This window comes from Pecten maximus, chromosome 7 (assembly GCF_902652985.1).
Source record: "Pecten maximus chromosome 7, xPecMax1.1, whole genome shotgun sequence".
Classification (NCBI taxonomy): domain Eukaryota; kingdom Metazoa; phylum Mollusca; class Bivalvia; order Pectinida; family Pectinidae; genus Pecten; species Pecten maximus.
This window is the reverse complement of record NC_047021.1, coordinates 206,149-231,719: the sequence shown is the minus strand read 5'-3', so window position 1 is coordinate 231,719 and position 25,571 is coordinate 206,149. Positions and strand designations below refer to the sequence as shown.

Genomic DNA, 25,571 nt, shown 5'->3' with positions numbered 1-25,571 from the left:
TAACCGGTATATACCATTCCTAAGACTCGTACCGGTATATACCATTCCTAAGACTCGTACCGGTATATACCATTCCTAAGACTCGTACCAGTATATACCATTCCTAAGACTCGTACCAGTATATACCATTCCTAAGACTCGTACCGGTATATACCATTCCTAAGACTCGTACCGGTATATACCATTCCTAAGACTCGTACCGGTACCTCCTTGGTATATACCATTCCTAAGACTCGTACCGGTATATACCATTCCTAAGACTCGTACCAGTACCTACGTATATACCATTCCTAAGACTCGTACCGGTACCTCCTTGGTATATACCATTCCTAAGACTCGTACCGGTACCTCCTTGGTATATACCATTCCTAAGACTCGTACCGGTACCTCCTTGGTATATACCATTCCTAAGACTCGTACCAGTACCTCCTTGGTATATACCATTCCTAAGACTCGTACCAGTACCTCCTTGGTATATACCATTCCTAAGACTCGTACCGGTACCTCCTTGGTATATACCATTCCTAAGACTTGTACCAGTATCTCCTTGGTAACAATTTTTTTTATCGTTGATCATTGTTATCATTGATGACGAGTTAACTAGTAAAATAACTTCATCATAATAATCCGTCGGAAACTGGTTCAAATGGAGATGGAGAGCTTCACGGGAAATTCAAAATGATAACCCGATAACACATAATATTTCCTCGTAACCAAGTGATAATGAACTACCTTTGGGTAAATATACCTGTTTTATCTGATGATAACACTTGTTGAAAACCGATCTAAAACAAATTCCTTGAGGTTGCAAGCTTCGCAGTCCAAGACGTTCCTTTTGAATTCTGACAGATAACTATCTTTCCTAAGTTGTTCCGGAAAAAAAACTACGTTCTTATCAAGTTCAATGGAGAATATATCCCCCCAGGACGAAAAGCTTCTGTGTAAAACTTATATAATATACACACTCACTGCTAAAGTTACATGTAGTAAACTCCAGGGGACACAGATATATTCAAATCTTTATTTATATAATTGTAAACATGATATGCTCGCTTTTCTCGTAGCTGTAAAGACCAACATTGTGTTAATTCAGTATTTTATCAGCTTCCCTTCATCTAAACTTTTCTCCGCTGAAGATCATTTGCCTTGTGTTGGCTCAAATTCTCAAATACGTTTGGCTACACCATAACGTCTTAATTCAGCTGCTGTAGCAGAGAGCTCAGCATCAGCAGTCTGGCTCTGACACCTATAACACAGGCAAGAAAGAAGTCATACTTTTGCCGCCAAACTGTTGAACTGTGCTTGTTTATATACAAGCATTTATGTAAAAAAGAATATATATATGTATGCGTGCTCTGGTAAATGAGTGTTTATAAATAGAATTTCCAGTCCTTTGGTATAATGAAGAGGATTTAGGATTCAAACTAGGTAAGTAACACTTGATTATTATCGTTTTTAGTTGATATCTTAATTATTGTGTTGATCAAATAGTAACTTAAACCAACTGAAATGATTGGTATCATTTCTTATCTGTTCATTTTCTGATGTATGCCATTGTATGAATGATATTTGTGTGCTTTTCCTTTCAACTGGATTTCACAAATAATTAGGGGAAATCCGACTACGTCTGCGCGGAGATTTTTTTTTTTTTAAATATGCAAGCGTGTATCATTAGCATTTGTGCAATAACGTTTTTTTTATTCTGACAGAGATCTGTTTGTTATACTCGGACCATGTCTGTGGATAAGAAATTACAGGCCTGTTAGTATCACCTGTTCTCTTATCTCTGTTTGGAAGGTACATTGTACACACACTACCGCCAAACTTCCGTGGCAGGTCATGCTATTAAGATTGCACGGTACCCCCACATACCATTCAATATTTATAAAGTAATATAGTGGTTTTCAAATTTTGACATCTAGACAAAAGGGAATGAGTTAGCGCTCTGTACCGGTTACTAACATTTAAAACACCAACGTCTAAGAGATTTATGTATTCATAAAATGGCTTCATCTTGTCATATAATTCTCGAATTATTTTGATAAAAGATTTGGCATTCCAATAGCTGTGTTTAGATGTCTCAATAATGTAATCAGCTATTGTCTCGAGACGTCGTTAAATATGCACGTACTATCGTATATACATTAAAACTTGGCATCGGCAAAATAAAATCATCTCTTTTATCCTCCTTTGTGAACAACTGCTTAAATGAATATTCATGAGGTTTAAGTACGCAATTTCCAAAATCTTCAAATTTGGATCATCTCAAGAGAGGTAAAGCTATTTATATAAAATCCAGGGCCTAGGGGTCTTTTTAAACCGTGACTCATCTTCAAAGAATTTCTCTTGAAAATACATATTGGATTTTTAAAAGTTGCACGTTTGAGATGAAGGTATGTTTTAACTATGATGATAACAAACCCAACTTTATCTTTGAGCACACACATATTATATTAATGTTATCTTCCTTGGTAAGACTCCACGTTCATATTATGACGTAATGTTAAATTCTTCACACTGCCAGTAGGCTTTCATAGAGGTTGATGTTCGAGTCACCGATTACAAATAACAAGGCACGATGTCATCTGCCAGGTCATTTTTTTTCATTTTTTTTTCAGGATTTCTTCCGATATTGATACCCGTTTTAACATTTATTCAAGATTAAAAAAGAAAAGAAAAGTGCTAATATCAATTTGAGTATCTCCTGCATACCAATTTTATCTGTGGCCGCGTGTCTTAGTGAATGAAACAATAACAACAAACAGTTTTTATCATTGTACTCATTACACTCGAAGTTGACGGAATTGGTGTCTCGTTTTGATTGGAGAAATTTCAGGGCTGAGTAGTAATACAAATAATATATCAAACCATTATTTATCGCCAGAGCTTCATTAGGTGACAGAGATAGTGCTCTCTATAATCTGTTCAGATATTCGACATTGTCCAGTAGTTTAAAGCATTGACACGAAATCAAAATGAATGCAATGAACTATGGTATAATCAAATTACTAAAATTAATCATACGGACGGACGGCCGGCCGGACGGACGGACGGACGGACGGAAAAATACTCTAGGCATTGAATTGTTAATCGTGTAGGCAAGAAAAAGACAATCATTTGATCCCCTTGTCTCTGGGTCATATTATGTAAGCAATGGAGACGGTCACGTGTTACTCTAGTCACAAGTAATGGAGACGGTCACGTGTTACTCTAATCACTGGGTCGTATATCATGTAAGTAATGGAGACGGTCACGTGGTACTCTTGTCACTGGGTCGTATATCATGTAAGTAATTTAGACGGTCACGTGTTGCTCTTGTCACTGGGTCGTAAAGCATGTAAGTAATGGAGACGGTCACGTGTTACTCTTGTCACTTGGTCGTATATCATGTAAGTAATGGAGACGGTCACGTGTTACTCTAGTCACTGGGTCGTATATCATGTAAGTAATGGAGATGGTCACGTGTTACTCTAGTCACTGGGTCGTATATCATGTAAGTAATGGAGATGGTCACGTGTTACTCTTGTCACTTGGTCGTATATCATGCAAGTAATGGAGACCGTCACGTGTTACTCTAGTCACTGGGTCGTATATCATGTAAGTAATGGAGACGGTCACGTGTTACTCTTGTCACTGGGTCGTATATCATGTAAGTAATGGAGACGGTCACGTGTTACTCTAGTCACTGGGTCGTATATCATGTAAGTAATGGAGACGGTCACGTGGTACTCTTATCACTGGGTCGTATATCATGTAAGTAATTGAGACGGTCACGTGTTACTCTTGTCACTGGGTCGTATATCATGTAAGTAATGGAGAAGGTCACGTGTTACTCTTGTCACTGGGTCGTATACCATGTAAGTAATGGAGACGGTCACGTGTTGCTATTGTCACTGGGTCGTATATCATGTAAGTAATGGAGACGGTCACGTGTTACTCTTGTCACTGGGTCGTATATCATGTAAGTAATGGAGATGGTCACGTGTTACTTTAGTCACTGGGTCGTATATCATGTAAGTAATGGAGACGGTCACGTGTTACTCTTGTCACTGGGTCGTATATCATGTAAGTAATGGAGACGGTCACGTGTTACTCTAGTCACTGGGTCGTATATCATGTAAGTAATGGAGACGGTCACGTGTTACTCTTGTCACTGGGTCGTATATCATGTAAGTAATGGAGATGGTCACGTGTTACACCCTAGTTGTGTGGTGGTGTTTAATGTAAGTAATTGAGACGGTCACGTGTTATTCTAGTTACAGAGTCATTTTATATGTAAGTAATAGAGACGGTCACGTGTTACTCTTGTCACTGGGTCGTATATAATGTAAGTAATGGAGACCGTCACGTGTTACTCTTGTCACTGGGTCGTATATCATGTAAGTAATGGAGACGGTCACGTGTTACTCTTGTCACTTGGTCGTATATAATGTAAGTAATCGAGACGGTCACGTGTTACTCTTGTCACTTGGTCGTACATGTATATCATGTAAGTAATGGAGACGGTCACGTGTTACTCTAGTCACTGGGTTGTTTATCATTTAAATAATGGAGACCGTCACGTGTTACTCTTGTCACTGGGTCGTATATCATGTAAGTAATGGAGACCGTCACGTGTTACTCTTGTCACTTGGTCGTACATGTATATCATGTAAGTAATGGAGACGGTCACGTGTTACTCTAATCACTGGGTCGTATATCATGTAAGTAATGGAGACGGTCACGTGTTATTCTAGTTACAGAATCATTTTACATGTAAGTAATGGAGACGGTCACGTGGTACCCTAGTTAATTGGTTGTATATGTGTCAGTTATGGAGACGGTCAGGTGTTACACCCTAACTATGTGGTGTTATTTCATGTAAGTAATGGAGACGGTCACGTGGTACCCTAGTTATTTGGTTGTATATGTGTCAGTTATGGAGACGGTCAGGTGTTACACCCTAGCTATGTGGTGTTATTTCATGTAAGTAATGGAGACGGTCACGTGGTACTCTTGTCACTGGGTGTTACACCCTAGCTATGTGGTGTTATTTCATGTAAGTAATGGAGACGGTCACGTATAAACCCTGCTTGCAAAATCAACTGCAGTAATCAGTCGATTGGTACGTTGTTAGTTTTGACTCGTCAGGGAGATTGCCAAACAAAACGGTAACCATCATACTCGATGAAGTCGAGTAGAGTTTTGACAGCCTATATTTTGATGTAGTATTATATTCCGAACGTGAGATGTCTCTGGCGTTTCAGTACTCTCATTACCCTCACAACGGACAGGCCAACAGCCATGCTGCTCAGCAATAACTTGCCATTTTAGAATGAAGTGACATAGAATCGTTACATCTTATCATTCTCCCAGAAATATCATATGTTTCGTTTTCATTACACTTTCTTACATTCCAACAAACAGCTCGATACTTTGGATAAAAACAATGAAAATATGTTCCATTGTCTCCAGTCAGCCTTAATCATCATAGTTTTTCTCCAATCTAGCCGTCATCTTTATAGTTTTGTTTCCAGTCTTACTATAATCTTCATAGTTTAGTCTGCAACCTTAGCCGCATGTTTCATAGTTGTGTCCCGAGTTTCAGCCTTAATCATCATAGTTTATCTCAAGTGTAAGTTTTAATCTTCCTAGATTTGTTCCAAGTTTAGCCTTAATTTTCATAGTCATAGTCCCCGCCGGCTAAGCCTTGATTTTCAAAACTATGAAAATCAAGGCTAAGTATGGTGACTAAACTATGAAGATTAAGGCTAATCATAGGACTTAAGCATTGATATTAATTTGTTTTAGTTTCATCGGGGTATGAAAACAATTTTGTTTGCAAACTGTATGAATCCGCGTAGCGGATTCTTACAGAAGCTTGCAAACATAGTTTTTTATCATAACCCTAAGAAACTAAAAAATAATTGACATCAACGCTTATAATTAATTTTTGAAAATAATTTTCTAACATGTTAAAACATGTTTAATGTACAATTTTACTGGTTTTTTATGGGATTATTTTTCTCAAATCAATACGCAACGTTAACTGTCGTATTGTGACGTCACATTTTTCGCGCCATTCTCGGATTATTTTTCATAGTGGTATGAAAAAAAAATCTCAATCAATCAGAAAGGCGCATTCTGCGTACAAACAATGGAAAATTAATTATAAAACAATGAAGATTAAGGTTAAGAATGGAGACAAAACAATTAAGATTAAGGCTAAGTCCTGAGACAAAATTATGTAATTTAAGGTTCAAAACGGAGAAAAAAATACAAACATCAAGGCGAAGACCCGAGACAAAACAATGAAGATTAAAGCTAATTATGGAACAAAACAACGAAGATTAAGGCTAAGAATGGAAACAAAATTATAAAGATTATGTTTAAGAATTGAAACAAAACTATGAATATTAAGGCTAAACATTTGGACAAAACTATGAAGATTAAGGCAGAGATTTGAGACAAAATTATCAAGATATTGGCTAAGAAAGTAGACAAAGATTACGGCTAAGACTTGAGAAAAAACTATGAAGATTAAGGTTAAGTTTGGCAAAAAGCTGGTTGGAATTATACTATGGAGATTACGGCTAAGAATGGAGTGAAAACTATGATGATTACGACAGAGACTTTAGACAAAACGATTCTTTGTAAAAAGATTAAGTCTAAGAATAGAGACACATTTAAGAAGATGCTAAAATTAGAGACAAAACTATACAGATTAAGGCCAAGTCCTAAGACTAAGCTACAAAGATTAAGGCTAAGATTTGAGATAAAACTACGGAAATTGAAGGTTAAACCAGTGACAAAACTCCGCAAATTAAGGCAAAGGCTTGAGACAAAACTTCGAGGAGCAAGTCAAAGACTGGAGACAAAACAATGAAAATTACGGCAAAGGTTTAAGACAAAACTACGACGACTATTATGTCAAAGACTGGAAACAAAAACTATGAAAATTACGGTAAAAGAGTTGAGACAAAACTACGACGATTAGGGCTTAGAATGGAGACAAAACTATGACAATTTCGACAAAGGTTTGAGACAAAACTATGACGATTAAGGCTTAGAATGGAGACAAAACTATGGAGATTAAGGGAAATGTTTTAGACGAAACTACGACGATTAAGTCCAAAATTTGAAACAAAACCATGAAGGTGAAGGCCGAGGTTGGAAAAAACCCCCCAAAAACTATGAAGATTGCATGTAATATTGGAAACAAAACTATGAAGATGAAGGCTAAAACTGGAGACAAATCGAGGAAGAAAAGGCTAAGACTTTAGAAAAACTATTAAGATTATGGTTAAAACTGGAGACAATGGAACATATTTTCATAGTTTTTATTCAAAGTATCCAGGTGTTTGTTGGAATGTAAGAAAGTGTAACGAAAACAAAACATAGTATATTTCTTGTCATAATGATCAAAGAAATTCGATCAAAATTTCAACGTAAGGGATTTCCCGAGCATTATCATGCATACGTTTTTCTAGGAGAGTGAGGAAATGTTACGATTAGATTGTACCTCGTTCTAAAAAGGCAAGTAATTGCTGTGTAGCGTGACTGTTGGCCTGTCCGCTGTGAGGAAATGTGAGGACTGAAACGCCAGAGACATCTCACTTTCAGAATATAATACTACATCAAAATATAGGCTATTCAAACTCTATTCAACTTCATCGAGTAGGATGATTACCGTCTTGTTTGGCAATCTCCCTGAAGAGTCAAATTTAACAACGTACCAATAGGCTGATTACTGCAGTTGATTTTGCAAGAAGGTTTTGAAACATAAATCATGTGATTTTGACTACCAAAATTTACATGAAATGTGATTAAGTTCAGCGTCAGACACGCCGCCACAGCTGAATTGGATCTGGGGGATGGTGGCGCCATTTCGGCTGTATATATATACGATGTCAAAATGTCTACTATTGTCGATATGATGGCCACATAGGAAAGTTGGCCTGTCTAGAAAGACTAACGCCAAACTTCAGATATGATATACCAGCCTGATCTTAGACAGTAATCTCTATTGCATCACACGTTCAGTTTTTGAGAATAAAAGGAAAGAAAAATCAACTGTATCTATGAATAGTATGTGTACGAATCTGGTAACAGTGTCTGTATATATCCCCAAATATGAGTGACGATAACTTGTTTGGTAAAAACTATCAGTTAAACTGAATCACACGATTACAGAGCGATGCTTTAGAGCATGTACGACCCAGATAATGACCCATTTGACTGGAGACTTGCACATTAACGGACACTCAAATAAAAATAGAGGCCAATATTCAAAACAGAAACATCGAACGTTTTGCTTTGTTAAAATTCTCAAATTGATTATTTGATTGATAACATAGATGTAGCCTAACAGTCTCCGACAGGTAATTAGATTTGTGGATCAGTAAAATTTCGTCGATATATTTGCAGCTATACAAGCTTTTTACCTATCTCGAGGCACATATCCGCCGCAATCCACTTGCTGTGACGTCGGAGATAGAAACAGTGTCCATTGGGAAATTAAAGCGAAAAAAACAACCTCTTAACGTAACTCTTAAAAAAATACATTGTTGTAATTGTAGACAACCACTTGTTTTCTCATGAAAGATTTCGGATTAAGAAATAGGAAGGGGATTCAAAATAGCCTTAGAAGCACATATGATAGCTTCTATGTGCTATTTGTAGCCTCTGTAGATCTACGTTTACAAAAAGGCATTTGAGTCCAAGCCTGTCAATACGCAAGAATATGGCGTCCTTTTTTGTGACCAAAATTAAAAACAAAATGGTTATTGGGGAAAATGCTTCAATATCATTTTAGCATTTCTTTTGAGAAAAAAAAACATGAACAGGCCGTCTAAGACATATTATATATCATATATGCAAAGCAAACACTTCATTTTTGAATACATTAGGAACAAGGGACAATCATGAGATTGATTTTGAGTAAGAATAATCTCTTTCTTCATGAAGCGAAATTTTCTTAAGGCCAAAAATACAACTTCCTATTGCGTTCCATTTGTAAGTATTTGTTAAAAACATCTTTATGTTCTCCCTCATTACATTCATCCGAACAAAAAATAATTAAATTCAAATGAATAACAAACACATTAATGGGATAACAGCTCGATGCTCATTTATTCACGTAAAACAACAACGTCAACACCCTCTTACATAAAACAACAACGCCAACACCCTCTTACATAAAACAACAACGCCAACACCCTCTTACATAAAACAACAACGTCAACACCTTCTTACATAAAACAACAACGTCAACACCCTCTTACATAAAACAACAACGCCAACACCCTCTTACATAAAACAACAACGCCAACACCCTCTTACATAAAACAACAACGCCAACACCCTCTTACATAAAACAACAACGTCAACACCCTCTTACATAAAACAACAACGCCAACACCCTCTTACATAAAACAACAACGTCAACACCCTCTTACATAAAACAACAACGTCAACACCCTCTTACATAAAACAACAACGTCAACACCAACGTATACAGAAGAAATACAAACCTATAACCCTGCTAACCGGCATACCACCCACGGCTATCATTACTTTATTTTCCGAAGCAAAGATGAAGGAATATATTTAAAGAAGAAAATATCTACGTAACAATAAATCAATGTACGTAGTTATGTAGTGAGCAGCGAACTCGAAAGAGCGCACTATCCACGTGCGTGCCTTATATATCCCTACACCACGTGACATCCACCCCGATGTCCATCCAGGTGCGCTATGCACACGAATACTTCCGGTAACAACCGAATTTGATATCATTTAAACAATATAAAATATAATATCCAAAATAGTAAGTAGAACTTTTGTGAAAGGTAATTAAAATTGACTGCTAATATTGATATGTACTTTTTAAAAGAAAAATGAGCATAGGGAAAATATGTTTTGCATCTAAATATTGTACATTTAGTGTCACCTACACTAATAACTCAATAAAATTATTTTTCAACTTGAAACATTGCCGTCATGTCCCCGAATATATCCACAAATATTAAATGTTCTTACAACTGCTGAATCAATTTTCCGACAAGAACGTTACATGATAGATGTAGATTATCACACTAAACCACCTTATCTGGAATCCAATATGGCTTCCTCGTCCTAGAATCTGATGGGCCATGTCTTTAACCTTTCGACTTTTACTTTTAGATACAAAGGTTTACTGGTTTCCATATGCATGTGGTATCCCTATTAGTATAAAATACTGGCTTCGTGGCCACATACCCCCCATGGTTCTTTGTCAAGACGGACACTAGCAATATTAATCCTTTGTGGGATTATTCATGCCGGAACTGTCATGCTAGGTTTAAACCTTGTGCTTTTGTACTTTACATTGCTCTAATAACTCGAGTGGATCTGACATCGAACAATATTCCGTGAGTGCCGATATGTTCAAATCTCGTTATTAAACAAAACAACAAACACAATACTGATAGTAATGGCCACGGTGTTTAATTTTTTGTCCAATTTAAAAGGGCGTCAATTACGGCCCACAATTCAAGAGGCATCAATAAAGGCCCACACAAGAAAGGGCGTCAATAACGCCCCACAAGTCAAGAGGCGTCAATAACGGCCCACAATTCAAGAGGCGTCAATAACAGCCTACACAAGAAAGGGCGTCAATAACGGCCCATACAGTACATAAATCAAAGTCGTCAATAACGGCCCAACATGCATAAATACCAGTACAAGAAACAAATATAATGACAATGTAAGTTGACTGAAAATTAAGACATTTGGTGAACAAGGAGTATCCAATGACCATCCCATATTATGCCAATTTTATAATATATAATTATTCACTGCAAAGGACCGCAAGTGCTGCTAAGCTGGTAACAAATCCAAAAGTCCACACAGGTAACAATTTTAAAATAACGCGAAGCAGACACAAATGTATACAGACCAAATTAAATGTCCAGAAATTGATTGAGCGCTTAACATTTTGTCCATCCTGATGGAACCCCACAAGTAGATAGGTAAAGTCTCCAAAAGGTGCGTCTTAATCACCATAAATGACCACCTACGTGCTCAGCAACGATCCAATCAGTCTGGAACAAAGAGAAAACCAGCACAGAAAATTATTCTAACTTATGATATTTCTTTTCACCGCGACGATATAAAACCGAAAGGTCACTTCCGGTGCAAAACAAAAGGTCAGCGGTGTTAGTGACTGGTACAGGGAGGTAACTCAAATTACCATCAAATCAATTAGTCCCCCCACTTCGTTTAGGAAACTTAATTATACTGTTAAAAAAGGAATAAACAAATGATGTTCGATTAAATAACCCAAGTTATTCGGTAATTATAACTTGTATTATCGCAATCAACATATCACTAATGTAGCTAGCTGTCAGGGATAATTGTTATGTGTCACAGGATATTGTCCGAAGGTATTCCTTGTCTAACTTTGGAAAGTCACAGTTATCCTCAGTCGCATCGATATTGACAAATAGTGACTTGGCCTTTCTGGTAAGATCTATTTGACGCTGAGTTAAGGTGTTGTAAGTACTAATGCGCGCTTTTATTCTGTCAGCCAGTGTCCTATCCTTTACCTCTCTACCTGGGATGATATTGATATAGGTTGTTACTATTCTAACTAGTGCCGCGATGACAATCACTAAAAATGTTGGAGACAAGGTATTGATAACAGTCATTGTATGTATCAAGTTAAGCTTCTATGTCGTCATATTGGGTCTGCCCAGGTTTGAGATAAGACGGCATCTTTGTTGTCAAACCTCGCGATTCCAAATCTGACGAAACATCCATAAACCCTCGATCAACAATGACATTGTCATCATTTTCCAGCAATGCGAGACTATCCATGACGGCTTTTATCATTTTCGCAACTTCTGTATCCAGAATGTAACCATCATACAGGACTATGCTCTTGAACTTTAAATAGTTCCACAAATTCAGTAGGAGATTCTATGGAGCTTGTGATAAGAACTCTTAGAAATACAAACAATATATATGTACCGTCAAGTATGACAGTCGTCCGCTTGTCAAATTGTGCTTTGTAGAACACTGTGTTGTGCTCCATAATTCTTTCTCTTGTAAGATGTTCTTGTGCAAGGAACGGCGGAACAAAAGTTATGTCTAATGTTTTACTATGGAATGAAACGTTTCCGATATACTGGAAACTGACATGTCAAACAAGTTGAACACTATTTCCACGATATGTCCATCTTCATTCTTAGTTCTACAGTTTTACAATAGAGGTGTATCCGCGTTGTTAGGAATGCGAACGCCAGTGTCAGTAGAAGTTTTGTTTATTTGTTTTAACGTCCTGTTAACAACCAGGAATGACAGGGTTTAGAGGTGGAGGAAAGCCGGAGTATATGAAGGAAACCTACCGGCCTATGGTTAGTATCAGGCAACTGCCCCACGTGGGTTTTGAACTCGGGATCCAGAGGTGGAGAGCTAGTGATAAAGTGTCGGGACACCTTGACCACTCGGCCTGCGTGACCCAAATACAGGAAGAACAACATGAAAGAATTTCGAGAAACTTGAGTTCTTGTCATCAGTGATTCTAACTTGTTTTATGTTTTATGTTGTTTTATTGGTGTCTGTCGAACAGTCCAGAATATTTGACCCTCGGTACTGGTAATCGACCGCTATAATGGTTACTCCGCCTAATCGTGTCTGCTCTTTAGGAAGAAGTGAACACCAGTAAGCTTCGGAGGTCGCCATCTATACTTTCGCTAATGTGGAAACCACCGCCCCCTATTTATAAAATAAGGGTCGTTATAATGCTTCTTAAACTGGTATGTACTTGTATATAAAACTTACAAACGTCTATATGACGCCGTGACGTATAAACAAAGTGGAAGAAGGATAGTCCGGAACGGTGACGTATAAACAAAGTGGAAGAAGGACAGTCCGGAACGGTGACGTATAAACAAAGTGGAAGAAGGACAGTCCGGAACGGTGACGTATAAATAAAGTGGAAGGACAGTCCGGAACGGTGACGTATAAATAAAGTGGAAGAAGGATAGTCCGGAACGGTGACGTATAAATAAAGTGGAAGGAGGACAGTCCGGAACGGTGACGTATAAACAAAGTGGAAGGACAGTCCGGAACGGTGACGTATAAACAAAGTGGAAGGACAGTCCGGAACGGTGAAGTATAAACAAAGTGGAAGGACAGTCCGGAACGGTGACGTATAAACAAAGTGGAAGAAGGACAGTCCGGAACGGTGACGTATAAATAAAGTGGAAGAAGGACAGTCCAGAACGGTGACGTATAAACAAAGTGGAAGAAGGATAGTCCGGAACGGTGACGTATAAACAAAGTGGAAGAAGGATAGTCCGGAACGGTGACGTATAAATAAAGTGGAAGAAGGACAGTCCGGAACGGTGACGTATAGACAAAGTGGAAGAAGGACAGTCCGGAACGGTGACGTATAAATCAAGTGGAAGAAGGATAGTCCGGAACGGTGACGTATAGACAAAGTGGAAGAAGGATAGTCCGGAACGGTGACGTATAGACAAAGTGGAAGGACAGTCCGGAACGGTGACGTATAAACAAAGTGGAAGGACAGTCCGGAACGGTGACGTATAAAAAACAAAATGGAAGAAGGACAGTCCGGAACGGTGACGTATAAACAAAGTGGAAGAAGGACAGTCCGGAACAGTGACGTATAAACAAAGTGGAAGAAGGACAGTCCGGAACGGTGACGTATAAACAAAGTGGAAGAAGGACAGTCCGGAACGGTGACGTATAAACAAAGTGGAAGAAGGACAGTCCGGAACGGTGACGTATAAACAAAGTGGAAGAAGGACAGTCCGGAACGGTGACGTATAAACAAAGTGGAAGAAGGACTGTCCGGAACGGTGACGTATAAACAAAGTGGAAGAAGGACAGTCCGGAACGGTGACGTATAAACAAAGTGGAAGAAGGACAGTCCGGAACGGTGACGTATAAACAAAGTGGAAGGACAGTCCGGAACGGTGACGTATAAACAAAGTGGAAGGACAGTCCGGAACGGTGACGTATAAACAAAGTGGAAGGACAGTCCGGAACGGTGACGTATAAACAAAGTGGAAGGACAGTCCTGAACGGTGACGTATAAACAAAGTGGAAGGAGGACAGTCCGGAACGGTGACGTATACACAAAGTGGAAGAAGGACAGTCCGGAACGGTGACGTATAAACAAAGTGGAAGGACAGTCCGGAACGGTGACGTATAAACAAAGTGGAAGGACAGTCCGGAACGGTGACGTATAAACAAAGTGGAAGGACAGTCCGGAACGGTGACGTATAAACAAAGTGGAAGAAGGACAGTCCGGAACGGTGACGTATAAACAAAGTGGAAGGACAGTCCGGAACGGTGACGTATAAACAAAGTGGAAGAAGGACAGTCCGGAACGGTGACGTATAAACAAAGTGGAAGGAGGACAGTCCGGAACGGTGACGTATAAATAAAGTGGAAGGAGGACAGTCCGGAACGGTGACGTATAAACAAAGTGGAAGGACAGTCCGGAACGGTGACGTATAAACAAAGTGGAAGAAGGACAGTCCGGAACGGTGACGTATAAACAAAGTGGAAGAAGGACAGTCTGGAACAGTGACGTATAAACAAAGTGGAAGACGGACAGTCCGGAACGGTGACGTATAAACAAAGTGGAAGAAGGACAGTCCGGAACGGTGACGTATAAACAAAGTGGAAGAAGGATAGTCCGGAACGGTGACGTATAAACAAAGTGGAAGACGGACAGTCCGGAACGGTGACGTATAAACAAAGTGGAAAAAGGACAGTCCGGAACGGTGACGTATAAACAAAGTGGAAGAAGGACAGTCCGGAACGGTGACGTATAAACAAAGTGGAAGGACAGTCCGGAACGGTGACGTATAAACAAAGTGGAAGGACAGTCCGGAACGGTGACGTATAAACAAAGTGGAAGAAGGACAGTCCGGAACGGTGACGTATAAACAAAGTGGAAGAAGGACAGTCCGGAACGGTGAGGTATAAACAAAGTGGAAGAAGGACAGTCCGGAACGGTGACGTATAAACAAAGTGGAAGAAGGATAGTCCGGAACGGTGACGTATAAACAAAGTGGAAGAAGGACAGTCCGGAACGGTGACGTATAAACAAAGTGGAAGAAGGATAGTCCGGAACGGTGACGTATAAACAAAGTGGAAAAAGGACAGTCCGGAACGGTGACGTATAAACAAAGTGGAAGAAGGACAGTCCGGAACGGTGACGTATAAACAAAGTGGAAGGACAGTCCGGAACGGTGACGTATAAACAAAGTGGAAGGACAGTCCGGAACGGTGACGTATAAACAAAGTGGAAGAAGGACAGTCCGGAACGGTGACGTATAAACAAAGTGGAAGAAGGACAGTCCGGAACGGTGAGGTATAAACAAAGTGGAAGAAGGACAGTCCGGAACGGTGACGTATAAACAAAGTGGAAGAAGGATAGTCCGGAACGGTGACGTATAAACAAAGTGGAAGAAGGACAGTCCGGAACGGTGACGTATAAACAAAGTGGAAGACAGTCCGGAACGGTGACGTATAAATAAAGTGGAAGAAGGACAGTCCGGAACGGTGACGTATAAACAAAGTGGAAGAAGGACAGTCCGGAACGGTGACGTATAAACAAAGTGGAAGAAGGACAGTCCGGAACGGTGACGTATAAACAAAGTGGAAGAAGGACAGTCCGGAACGGTGACGTATAAACAAAGTGGAAGAAGGATAGTCCGGAACGGTGACGTATAAACAAAGTGGAAGAAGGACAGTCCGGAACGGTGACGTATAAACAAAGTGGAAGAAGGACAGTCCGGAACGGTGACGTATAAACAAAGTGGAAGAAGGACAGTCCGGAACGGTGACGTATAAACAAAGCGGAAGAAGGACAGTCCGGAACGGTGACGTATAAACAAAGTGGAAGAAGGATAGTCCGGAACGGTGACGTATAAACAAAGTGGAAGGACAGTCCGGAACGGTGACGTATAAACAAAGTGGAAGAAGGACAGTCCGGAACGGTAACAATACCGTGGTTCACCACACAATCACCCAGACAGGAGAAGAGTATATAGGCATTTATCTTTCATGTGAACTTTTAACCTGTAGGATTGAGATATTTCCTATGAGATGATGTGAACAAACACGTTAGGTCAAAGCCACCACAGTTTGTGATGAAAGATTAATTGTTTTTTTATATGGGCAAACTGGTCGAGTTTTGATTAAAACACTTCATACATAGTGTGCATTTGGCATGGGAAGACTGGCCATGAAATGGATCCTTTATGGATAATAACGGGAGGTTCCACTACGTATCATTGTCAACACCACCACCAGCATTTTGATCTTTAGGTTTCAACTTTCGTTTCTGATAATTCTTGAAACACTTCGCACAATTGCCAATATCTTGATCATCAGTAAAGTTATTGCTATCTGCTTTAAAAGCATCAAGCAACCATTTGTGCTGGAGATGTTTTATGTTTCTTGGTTTTAATGTCTCTCCCTAAGACAACTTTACAACCCACACCTACACACCTGTCTTTCAATGTGGGATCGGTACTGTATTTGGTGTTAAAAGTTTCCATCAGACTCGATTTTGTAAATAGGATAGAAGCGTTTGATATAATATTTCAAATCATGGACGTTGCAGCTATATGTGGGTTATATGTTAGGAAAAGCTCATGTGTAAATGAACACGAGGGTTAGAAATGTAACAAAGTGGACTGTCTACTGTCATTTAACAAGTCATTGGAGTGACACACATCAAAGCCAACAAGCTGCAGAAATAGAAAGTTTTGATCTTTTAGCAGGATTAGGGTAAGTGATACAGCTCTATATACGTTAAATAAGGTTTAAGTAATTAAATAATTAGATCTGTTTTGAGACAATCTGCGTTCCTAGTTTTGTAAGTTACTTATGTGATTGGTTAACTAGGCAGGTGAATAATAAATTAACTTGGGTCAAACTTTCTTTAGTCCGACCCGTATGGGAAATAAACATTGCTGGAAACTCAGCCTTGCTATCAATGCTGAAGTTGGCCTCCGTAAAACTATTATATCAATGCTGAAGTTGGCCTCCGTAAAACTATTATATCAATGCTGAAGTTGGCCTCCGTAAAACTATTATATCAATGCTGAAGTTGGCCTCCGTAAAACTATTATATCAATGCTGAAGTTGGCCTCCGTAAAACTATTATATCAATGCTGAAGTTGGCCTCCGTAAAACTATTATATCAATGCTGAAGTTGGCCTCCGTAAAACTATCATATCAATGCTGAAGTTGGCCTCCGTAAAACTATCATATCAATGCTGAAGTTGGCCTCCGTAAAACTATCATATCAATGCTGAAGTTGGCCTCCGTAAAACTATTATATCAATGCTGAAGTTGGCCTCCGTAAAACTATTATATCAATGCTGAAGTTGGCCTCCGTAAAACTATTATATCAATGCTGAAGTTGGCCTCCGTAAAACTATTATATCAATGCTGAAGTTGGCCTCCGTAAAACTATCATATCAATGCTGAAGTTGGCCTCCGTAAAACTATTATATCAATGCTATAATAGACAGACAAAGGCAAGCTGCATTTCAGCAAATTATAACGGGGACAAAAGAACTGCTAACTTGCCTTTTCCTCACTGTACTTTTCAAGTGTATATTTCGTATTCCTCTGAATGTATATGTTGTCCAGATTTCCCCCTCGTTTATCAATTTTGAAGTACAATAATGGTTTCTATGACTTGTCGGGATTTTTTTTATGTTTATGCATTGGTTATCTAGCATTACGGTGCACGTGGTCTAGAAACATTTATGGAAACGGATAATTTATTGTTTTTAGTTATATATTAGTAAAGACGGGCCGAGACATCGTAACTGATCACGAGGCAGTTATTATGTGGTTGATGGATGACTGGAAGAACAGTGTCGTTTGGAGAAAATAGACAACAAAAATACTTGTAACTATATGCCGAACAAAAGATAATCAAAGAATATAAACAGGTAATTTATGGATGTAAGCTAGAAATATCAATTCTTCATAACAAGCAGATACAACAGGATAGTCTGTAAAATATTTGTGATTTTACAATACGATCAACTCCGAAGAAGTAGAGATAGAGTAATGAAAGAGTATCCCTGCTGGGTGTAAAAAGACACTGGCGCGCCATTTCGAGTGTTTAAAATTAGTAACTCCCCCGGTCAAATGGTTATACGTGATTAATTTGTTCCTGACCTATGAGTGACGTTTACGAACAGTGAGGATGGTCAGTTCTCCAGTTAATGTGAAACGTATGTTAAATCTCTGTCATTACTCAAATCCTTTAGTGTTTATAAATCATAGACAGCGTTTAATTGAAGATAAGCATGTGGCATGCAGATACTGGAGTTGATATCATATGTTTGTGATTATAGAACGAATCAGGTTCACTGCCATGCCACTGTGTTAAATTGTTTATCACCACTCGATGTTAAGGGTAGTCAACATAAAGAAAGACGCCCTAAAGGTACTCATCCCCAGACACAGATGATTATAACAAGGAGTTTTAATAACGCTGTTTGATATTGATCTATATATGACCCATTATAATAAATGCCACAATAAGCTGTTAGTGCTAAAGCAATATAGAATGTCGATACAAAGAAAGCCTAACACGACAATATTTTTTTCTAAATCTTAAAGATACGCACTTACCAATACAAGATATTAAATAAATCCCGAGGTAAATTCAGCGCATGCTCTAGGTATTTTATGACCAACCCAGTAATTTTTACCGTCTAACCTTGTATTGATAACAAATTGAAAAAAAGGAAATCATCAAATGAGTTTTGTAGTTAATAACAAGTGTGATGAAATAACAAGATCTTCTGTCGATCTTTGGAATACATTAGGCATTTCAGAAATTAACTTTGAAATGATTAATCCTGGTAAGGGTGGCTTATTTATATTAGTAATAAACAAAATTTCAAGAAAAGTATACAACAGTTGTTCAAATTAACAGATATGGGGATTGTACAACAAGCTGGTTGGGCGTTAGAATGGGGAGGATATCTGCCCCAAATACAACTAGAGCCATTGATTTATACATCTGCCTACGTGTGTATTTTATAGCAGATAAATTTCATCATTTCTAAACGTCTGCACATTTTAACAAGGCATGCATATCACACTGTACACTGTATCATTAGCAGTGACGATTATATGAAGAGACGTTTAAGCTAGTATCAATTTCGCCGACTACAACTCCTCTATTAATATATACTGAAACGAAAAAGAAACGCAACATGGAAAATTGTGATTAATTTTGTATTAAATATACATATCTGTATAAAAATCGCGGAAATAAACATGCACCCTGCCTAACACCCATACCAATCTTCAAAATCACCCAAGTGTGACTAGAGACCTATGCACTTCCGGCGCGGTAAAAACATCAAAAACCGTGCCTGTACAAACATATGCGTTCTTTTTTCATTCAAACCAGTATCAATTCATCACTAACATTGAGCCACATCATCGCCAATACTTTTGCAAACAATAATTCCTTTTACAATTATGCCACGGTTATCAAAGGTTGATAGAGGACGTGCTATAGCGATGCTTCTGGCAGGGAACACGCAACTTCACGTCGCTCGACAATTCAGAGTTCACAAATCGACTATTAGTCGATTAGTTTCACGTCTTAACGCAACAGGAAGAGTCGATGACCAGCCGAGATCAGGACGTCCACGCGTAACGTCGCGACGTCAAGACCGGGTTCTTAGGTTGGCACACCTGCGTAACAGGAGATTAACGGCCGCTGAAACGGCAAGGAATACGATTGGTAATCATAACCGTCGAATTCATCCCCAAACAGTGATCAACAGACTGCGTGAGGCTAATTTGCGTGCAAGGCGACAGTACGTTGGTTTACCACTAACACCGCAACGTCGAGCACGTCGTATGCAATGGGCAACGGCACATATGCCCAGACGTTTTCCTATGAGACGTTGGAGGTCTATGCTCTTCACCGATGAATCTCGATTCACGTTATTTCGAGCAGATGGCCGTCAACGTGTGTACCGGCGTCGAGGCGAACGTTTTGCTGACGCCTGTGTTTTGGAACACGACCGATTTGGGGGTTAGGGTTAGGGTTAGGGTTACATATGAAATTTAAACATAATGCTCACAAGTATTATTTTATTAAACCTACAATTTAAAGTTGCGTTTCTTTTTCGTTTCAGTATATATCACTCTGTCATTAAAGAATTTAATTGATAAGATGAACACTGAGTTTGTTGGAAGTTCAATGTACCTCATAGTGTTAGATGCTCTATACACGATAAAGAGAACCAAATATACACAAGTCTCAGAACTCAGTTGTTCCGGTCTGGTTTCTATAGTCTGTTTAGATACTCTATACACTATAAACAGAACCAAATATACACAAGTCTCAGAACTCAGTTGTTCCGGTCTGGTTTCTATAGTCTGTTTAGATACTCTATACACTATACAGAGAACCAAATATACACAAGTCTCAGAACTCAGTTGTTCCGGTCTGGTTTCTATAGTCTGTTTAGATACTTTATACACTATAAAGAGAACCAAATATACACAAGTCTCAGAACTCAGTTGTTCCGGCCTAGTTTCTATAGTCTGTTTAGATACTCTATACACTATACAGAGAACCAAATATACACAAGTCTCAGAACTCAGTAGTTCCGGCCTGGTTTCTATAGTCTGTTTAGATACTCTATACACTATACAGAGAACCAAATAAACACAAGTCTCAGAACTCAGTAGTTCCGGTCTGGTTTCTATAGTCTGTTTAGAAACTCTATACACTATACAGAGAACCAAATATACACAAGTCTCAGAACTCAGTAGTTCCGGCCTGGTTTCTATAGTCTGTTTAGATACTCTATACACTATACAGAGAACCAAAATAAACACAAGTCTCAGAACTCAGTAGTTCCGGTCTGGTTTCTATAGTCTGTTTAGATACTCTATACACTATACAGAGAACCAAATATACACAAGTCTCAGAACTCAGTTGTTCCGGTCTAGTTTCTATAGTCTGTTTAGATACTCTATACACTATACAGAGAACCAAATATACACAAGTCTCAGAACTCAGTAGTTCCGGTCTGGTTTCTATAGTCTATTTAGGTACTATATACACTATACAGAGAACCAAATATACACAAGTCTCAGAACTCAGTTGTTCCGGTCTGGTTTCTTTAGTCTGTTTAGATACTCTATACACTATACAGAGAACCAAATATACACAAGTCTCAGAACTCAGTAGTTCCGACCTGGTTTCTATAGTCTGTTTAGATACTCTATACACTATACAGAGAACCAAATATACACAAGTCTCAGAACTCAGTAGTTCCGGCTTGGTTTCTATAGTCTTTGGGGCCAATAATTAACATCGATTCAAGTGTTGGTATACTGTTTGCTATGGCAGGGCTACAGTCCTGTTGGTATACTGGTTACTATGTCAGGGCTACAGTCCTGTTGGTATACTGTTTACTATGTCAGGACTACAGTCCTGTTGGTATACTGTTTACTATGTCAGGGCTACAGTCCTGTCGGTATACTGTTTACTATGTCAGGGCTACAGTCCTGTTGGTATACTGTTTACTATGTCAGGGCTACAGTCCTGTTGGTGTACTGTTAACTATGTCAGGACTACAGTCCTGTTGGCATACTGTTTACTATGTCAGGGCTACAGTCCTGTCGGTATACTGTTTACTATGTCAGGGCTACAGTCCTGTTGGTATACTTTTTACTATGTCAGGGCTACAGTCCTGTTGGTATACTGTTTACTATGTCAGGACTACAGTCCTGTAGGTATACTGTTTACTATGTCAGGGCTACAGTCCTGTTGGTATACTGTTTACTTGTCAGGGCTACAGTCCTGTTGGTATACTGTTTACTATGTCAGGGCTACAGTCCTGTTGATATACTGTTTACTATGTCAGGACTACAGTCCTGTTGGTATACTGTTTACTATGTCAGGACTACAGTCCTGTTGGTATACTGTTTACTATGTCAGGGCTACAGTCCTGTAGGTATACTGTTTACTATGTCAGGGTTACAGTCCTGTTGGTATACTGTTTACTATGTCAGGGCTACAGTCCTGTTGGTATACTGTTTGCTATGTCAGGACTACAGTCCTGTTGGTATACTGTTTACTATGTCAGGGCTACAGTCCTTTTGGTATACTGTTTACTATGTCAGGACTACAGTCCTGTTGGTATACTGTTTACTATGTTAGGGCTACAGTCCTGTTGGTGTGCTGTTAACTATGTCAGGACTACAGTCCTGTTGGTGTACTGTTTACTATGTCAGGGCTACAGTCCTGTTGGTATACTGTTAACTATGTCAGGACTACAGTCCTGTTGGTATACTGTTTACTATGTCAGGGATACAGTCCTGTTGATATACTGTTTACTATGTCAGGACTACAGTCCTGTCGGTATACTGTTTACTATGTCAGGGCTACAGCCCTGTCGGTATACTGTTTACTATGTCAGGGCTACAGTCCTGTAGGTGTACTGTTTACTATGTCAGGACTACAGTCCTGTTGGTATACTGTTTACTATGTCAGGGTTACAGTCCTGTTGGTATACTGTTTACTATGTCAGGGCTACAGTCATGTTGGTGTACTGTTTACTATGTCAGGGCTACAGTCCTGTCGGTATACTGTTTACTATGTCAGGGCTACAGTCCTGTTGATATACTGTTTACTATGTCAGGGCTACAGTCCTGTTGGTGTACTGTTTACTATGTCAGGAATACAGTCTTGTTGGTATACTGTTTACTATGTCAGAACTACAGTCCTGTTGGTATACTGTTTACTATGCCAGGACAACAGTCCTGTTGGTATACTGTTTACTATGTCAGGACTACAGTCCTGTTGGTATACTGTTTACTATGTCAGGGCTTCAGTCCTGTCGGTATACTGTTTACTATGTCAGGGCTACAGTCCTGTTGGTATACTGTTTACTATGTCAGGGCTACAGTCCTGTTGGTGTACTGTTTACTATGTCAGGGCTACAGTCCTGTAGGTATACTGTTTACTATGTCAGGACTACAGTCCTGTAGGTATACTGTTTACTATGTCAGGACTACAGTCCTTTTGGTATACTGTTTACAATGTCAGGGCTACAGTCCTGTTGGTATACTGTTTACTATGTCAGGGCTACAGTCCTGTTGGTATACTGTTTACTATGTCAGGGCTACAGTCCTGTTGGTATTCTGTTTACTATGTCAGGGCTACAGTCCTGTTGGTATACTGTTTACTATGTCAGGGCTACAGTCCTGTTGGTATACTGTTTACTATGTCAGGGCTACAGTCCTGTTGGTATACTGTTTACTATGTCAGGGCTACAGTCCTGTTGGTGTACTGTTTACTATGTCAGGACTACAGTCCTGTTGGTGTACTGTTTACTATGTCAGGACTACAGTCCTATTGATATACTGTTTACTATGTCAGGGCTACAGTCCTGTAGGTATACTGTTTACTATGCCAGGGCTACAGTCCTGTTGGTATACTGTTTACTATGTCAGGACTACAGTCCTGTTGGTATACTGTTTACTATGTCAGGACTACAGTCCTGTTGGTATACTGTTTACTATGTAAGGGCAACAGACCTGTAGGTATACTGTTTACTATGTCAGGACTACAGTCCTGTAGGTATACTGTTTACTATGCCAGGGCTACAGTCCTGTTGGTGTACTGTTTACTATGTAAGGGCAACAGACCTGTAGGTATACTGTTTACTATGTCAGGACTACAGTCCTGTTGGTATACTGTTTACTATGTCAGGGCTACAGTCCTGTTGGTATACTGTTTACTATCTCAGGGCTACAGTCCTGTTGGTATACTGTTTACTATGTCAGGGCTACAGTCCTGTCGGTATACTGTTTACTATGTCAGGGCTACAGTCCTGTTGGTATACTGTTAACTATGTCAGGACTACAGTCCTGTTGGTATACTGTTTACTATGTCAGGGCTACAGTCCTGTTGGTGTACTGTTTACTATGTCAGGGCTACAGTCCTGTAGGTATACTGTTTACTATGTCAGGGCTACAGTCCTGTTGGTGTACTGTTTACTATGTAAGGGCAACATACCTGTAGGTATACTGTTTACTATGTCAGGACTACAGTCCTGTAGGTATACTGTTTACTATGCCAGGGCTACAGTCCTGTTGGTGTACTGTTTACTATGTAAGGGCAACAGACCTGTAGGTATACTGTTTACTATGTCAGGACTACAGTCCTGTAGGTATACTGTTTACTATGCCAGGGCTACAGTCCTGTTGGTGTACTGTTTACTATGTCAGGGCTACAGTCCTGTAGGTATACTGTTTACTATGTCAGGGCTACAGTCCTGTTGGTATACTGTTTACTATGCCAGGGCTACAGTCCTGTTGGTGTACTGTTTACTATGTAAGGGCAACAGACCTGTAGGTATACTGTTTACTATGTCAGGACTACAGTCCTGTAGATATACTGTTAACTATGTCAGGACTACAGTCCTGTTGGTATACTGTTTACTATGTCAGGGCTACAGTCCTGTCGGTATACTGTTTACTATGTCAGGGCTACAGTCCTGTCGGTATACTGTTTACTATGTCAGGGCTACAGTCCTGTTGGTATACTGTTTACTATGTCAGGGCTACAGTCCTGTTGGTGTACTGTTTACTATGTCAGGGCTACAGTCCTGTAGGTATACTGTTTACTATGTCAGGACTACAGTCCTGTAGGTATACTGTTTACTATGTCAGGACTACAGTCCTTTTGGTATACTGTTTACAATGTCAGGGCTACAGTCCTGTTGGTATACTGTTTACTATGTCAGGGCTACAGTCCTTTTGGTATACTGTTTACTATGTCAGGGCTACAGTCCTGTTGGTATTCTGTTTACTATGTCAGGGCTACAGTCCTGTTGGTATACTGTTTACTATGTCAGGGCTACAGTCCTGTTGGTATACTGTTTACTATGTCAGGGCTACAGTCCTGTTGGTATACTGTTTACTATGTCAGGGCTACAGTCCTGTTGGTGTACTGTTTACTATGTCAGGACTACAGTCCTGTTGGTGTACTGTTTACTATGTCAGGACTACAGTCCTGTTGATATACTGTTTACTATGTCAGGGCTACAGTCCTGTAGGTATACTGTTTACTATGCCAAGGCTACAGTCCTGTTGGTATACTGTTTACTATGTCAGGACTACAGTCCTGTTGGTATACTGTTTACTATGTCAAGACTACAGTCCTGTTGGTATACTGTTTACTATGTCAGGGCTACAGTCCTGTTGGTATACTGTTAACTATGTCAGGACTACAGTCCTGTTGGTATACTGTTTACTATGTCAGGGCTACAGTCCTGTTGGTGTACTGTTTACTATGTCAGGGCTACAGTCCTGTAGGTATACTGTTTACTATGTCAGGACTACAGTCCTTTTGGTATACTGTTTACAATGTCAGGGCTACAGTCCTGTTGGTATACTGTTTACTATGTCAGGGCTACAGTCCTGTTGGTATACTGTTTACTATGTCAGGGCTACAGTCCTGTTGGTATTCTGTTTACTATGTCAGGGCTACA

At 39.4% G+C, this 25,571-nt stretch overlaps 1 protein-coding gene across 1 annotated transcript in view; it reads left to right on the top strand.

The window, feature by feature from the left end:
* Window positions 1-1,350: 1,350 nt before the first annotated feature.
* The window catches only part of LOC117331263 (integrin beta-3-like), a 109,938-nt gene continuing 85,717 nt past the window's right edge, over window positions 1,351-25,571 (top strand). The window contains exon 1 of the mRNA XM_033889861.1: window positions 1,351-1,428. The gene's annotated coding sequence lies outside the window, so the exon portion shown is untranslated. The remainder of the gene's footprint in view (window positions 1,429-25,571) is intronic.